Source organism: Micropterus dolomieu, linkage group LG01 (genome assembly GCF_021292245.1).
Source record: "Micropterus dolomieu isolate WLL.071019.BEF.003 ecotype Adirondacks linkage group LG01, ASM2129224v1, whole genome shotgun sequence".
Taxonomy (NCBI): Eukaryota; Metazoa; Chordata; class Actinopteri; order Centrarchiformes; family Centrarchidae; genus Micropterus; species Micropterus dolomieu.
In genome coordinates, this window is record NC_060150.1 from 2,544,418 (window position 1) to 2,548,763 (window position 4,346).

General features: G+C 38.6%; 1 long non-coding RNA gene across 1 annotated transcript; it reads left to right on the top strand.

Moving 5' to 3' along the window:
- The first annotated feature begins 177 nt into the window (after positions 1-177).
- LOC123972429 lies at positions 178-2,402 on the top strand. The gene is made up of 2 exons (XR_006825408.1): positions 178-750; positions 866-2,402. It is a non-coding gene; the product is annotated as an uncharacterized LOC123972429 (long non-coding RNA).
- Positions 2,403-4,346: the final 1,944 nt, after the last annotated feature.

A 4,346-nucleotide genomic window follows, 5' to 3' on the forward strand; every position in this document is an offset into this window, starting at 1 on the left:
GACAATTTTGCAGTTATCCTATTTTACTTGCTGTGTAGACCTACCAACCAATCCACTCTTTTTTACCTCTTAAAATACCTTTAAATGGCCAATACAACCCAAAAAATGCAGTATTTCACTTCACGCCAGAAAATGATTGAAGCCTTTTGTTATTGACTGAAAGGTTATTTCTGCCCTGAAATTAGTTGATTTCATTCAGAACAATTATATTTGACAGATTATAGCTCACCTAGTACTTTTTTACCTCTTAAAATACCTTTAAATGGCCAATACAACCCAAAAAATGCAGTAGGCTATTTCACTTGTCAGAAAGTGATTGAAGGGACTGGACAATACAGCTCCAGCAGACGGCAATCAGTTTTCGGCAACAGTTCAACGTTTAGTCCTGATGGTGAGAAACAACGTTTAGTCCTGATGGTGAGATGTGGAACAATGATGTTGTGGACTTGAGAGTAACTTCTGTTCTTCTGTTGTGGATGTTGATGACATCCACATCCAGAAAATAAGAGCAGGCACAGACAGTCCCTGCTACCCCTGTTTACTGTTCCATTCTTTCATCCATAGTCTTTGTCTTTGTAACTTTTATCTTAGAGGTTTAGGGGGAGCAGGGAGAAGCAGGCCAGATGAACATAATGTGTAAATGTGTATGAGAGGAATGTAATGTCCGTGTTTGATGCTGGTCTGACCCCCTCTCTTCTTTCAGGGTGGAGCCTGCTGGAGTCCGATGGTTGAAACCAGGTCTGAGGAAGTGTAAGTGTGTTTTTCATTTGATTCATGAAAACAAAACAGCAAACATTCAACAAATATCTGATGACAATCAGTGAACAGAGGATAGATCAATAACTGCAGCTGTTCTCTCCATCAGATTCCTGTGAACTCACACTCGACATAAACACAGCAAATCAAAATACCAAGCTGTCTGACAACAACAGGAAGGCGACACATGTGCAGGAGAATCAGTCATATCCTGATCATCCATACAGGTTTGACTTCTGGTCTCAGGTGATGTGTACAACTGGTCTGACTGGTCGCTGTTACTGGGAGGTCGAGTGGAGACAAAAAGTTACTGTAGCAATGAGTTACAGAGGAATCAGCAAGAGGAGAAGCTCTGAATACAATTATTTTGGAGGGAATGATAAGTCCTGGAGACTGGACTGCTATCCAGAAGGTTACTCTGCCAATCACAATAACAGAGAAACATCCATCTCCTCCTCCTCTGTCTCTAACAGAGTAGGAGTGTATCTGGACTGGCCTGCTGGCTCTCTGTCCTTCTACGGAGTCTCCTCTGACACACTGATCCACCTCCACACCTTCAACACCACATTCACTGAACCTCTTTATCCTGGCTTTGGGTTCTGGTTCAACCCTTATTCTTCAGCGTCTCTGTGTTCTCTGTAGGAGGGAGAATCTGGTCCTGTTGGAGAACAGATCAGTTGAGCCGTACAGGATCACAGTTGCAGAGGTCTTTCAGGTTCTTCTTATAAATTCATCAATGAATCAAAATGATTCCTCATTTATATTGTTAACATCGTCCACTTCTGGTCCTTTAAAGATAAAAGCTCTGATCATTAAATGATGGAAATGATGTTGACTTGTACCTTCTGCCCCTTTAATATCCTTCTGATGTTTTTGAATGTGGTTGTTTTATCTTAACATTTATAATTTTTTTGCTTGCTGTATGTCATATCTATATATCTCTATATCTATATCTCTATATCTCTATATCTATATATCTCTATATCTCTATATCTATATCTCTATATATTTATCGATCGATCTATCTATATATCTATATAGCTATATGTATATAGCTGAGCATGTGTTGTGTATCATAAAAGGGCTAAATGTCCAATTGTTAACAAAATAAAGAATGTCAGAGCTCTTCTTTATTTGTAAAGAGACCAGTTTTTACATTTTAGGTGGATCTCAGAATGAGGGACTGACTGAACCTGCAACAAGGGATACAATTGTCAGAAACTACTTTTGATGATGGTGTCATTGTAATTAACGTACAGTAATAAGTTAGTTTTTTAGTTTTTACCTGTTAAGCCTTTCAGTACAGTAATGTCTACTCTATTACTGTAAAGTTTAAACAAATCAAGTGCAAAATATAAATAAATGTGTGTATAAGCTGGTACATGATAGAAAATTTTATTATGTGTTATATTATTTGACAGATTCTGAAGTTTGATTACATTTTGTTCTGAAAATCCCTGCAGCAGGTTCAACATGTGCTGGAAATCAGGTGTCCACATACTTTTGGCCATATAGTGTATTACAGCTTGAGACATTTAGTCACTGTGTTTTGCCCTTAAAGTGTTTGCGGCCTTCACATTTATGAAACTGTGCAGATTGTAGAATTCTTGTGTTTTCAGCTCAAATAAAACACTTTGTAAAGTAAAGTGGTCGTGGAAACTTTTTATATACAGTCTATGCATGAGTCTATGGGTGGAAAGTGTTTTTTAAAATAAACAGTAATTACTTTGAAGTATTTGTGTGTTTAAAATGCACAATAATGTGTAATATATAGGCTAAATAATTATGTTTGTTAATTTCCCGGTTGCTCATCTTTAATCTAAAATCTCCCATGAATTCATCCTTGTTTAAACTGAATGTAGATACTATCTGCAGTCTGTGCTGCCCTCCTCTCCCTCTGGGTTCTGTCTCTGCAAACACAAAGCTGCAGAGGCAGAGCGCCGTCTGCTGGCTGCAGTCATCATCACTTTTTCAAAGCATTTGTTAACAATGTTCTGAAAAATAGCAACAAGAAATGTTAAATAACAAATGAAAATGCTTTCAGCACAACGGCCTTGCAAGTCACATATAAAACTATGTTGTTTCATCGTCTAATGTTTGATCATGATTGTTTCACTGTTCAGATATTTTGATCCTTAACATGTGAACATGTGAATCAGGGACACAATCTAAACTAGGGACTGAACTAAAACTATAATCTAACTAAAGATAAACACAGAAGCATTATAAATAAATAATCTATGAACCGTATTTAACGACATTCCCCTGGCACCTTTACATTTTAATCTAAATGTCCTCATGCAGCCTGTCTAAAGGTTGAACTGTCAGATTTTACATCCAGCTTTAGAAAAATATACGTCACCATGTCACATGACGTGGTGGCCGCAGTTGCTTTTCTGAGGCTGCACAAAGTTGGAACCAGACGTTTGGCTGGTCTCGCGGCATTTTTCTTTGCAATTGCCGCGAGATCAGTCCTTGATCTCAGCTCACAGTGAGCTCACGCAGGTACAATGTGTCCGACTTTACGGCTTTTATACCCGCCCCTGCGGTCACCTGCAGCTCGTTATGCCGCCGTCATCTCGAACGCGCCGTCATCTTGTCTGCAGTAGCCTGTTTGTTGATTCACCTGAGCAAACACCTGTTTTCTTCCTGTGGACGTTTCCAGGCGCCACGAGGGCAAAAACAAAGTGGGAATAAAAACAGGATGTGACTTCATCAGTGAAGAAATGTGGATGGCTGAAAGCTCCGGTAGGTGATGAGTGACAGCTGGACGGCTGGAAGGTAAAGCTAACATGCTAACTGATCAGCTGTAGCTGCTGCTCACAGTTACTCAGGAGAACTCTGCTGATGGAAGCTGATTTGACCATTCCTGGATGAAATCACCTGCCTGGGATCAAAGACAGTGAGAGCAGCTGATGTTGGGGAGGACAGACAAATTGCTGAAATGCTAAATTATTATTGATGCAGTCAAAAACTCTCCAACCTCTTTGCGACCAGAAGCTTTTTGCTTTTTTAGCCAGTGGTGAGCAAAGTAACACAGGCCTGTTCAGATCCTTTAAGACAGAAATAAAAGTACACACTGTAAAAATACTGCAGTGAAAAGTTAAATAAAGGTATGTAAGTAGGCTGTAAGCTGGAAAATGTAGAAGCAGCCAATTAAAAATAAAAGTAGCTACTCAAAGCAGAAAGAAAACTGTCCCATATGACTGTTGTACTATTATATACTATATCATTAGATTATTATTCCTCGTGCATTAATGTAGCTGGTTGAGGTTGAACTATTTTGTATCAGACTGCAGTTAATGATTATTTTTATTTAAACCAGCTGATTATTTTCTCCATTAATCGACTGTAATAAATTCTGAAAATAGTGAGAAATGTTGTCACGGTTCCCTGAGTGACACCTTCACAATGCTTGTTTTGTTGTCCAAACCTTAAAATGATTAAAATAAATCAAGTAAAAGCAGCAAACCTTCACGTTTGTGAAGCTGGAACCATGAAATGTTTTTACATGAACATTTACTAATACCAAAACAGGAGGCAATTAAATTTACTGTCAAACAGCCAAACTGACGTAGTTCTACTTGCTG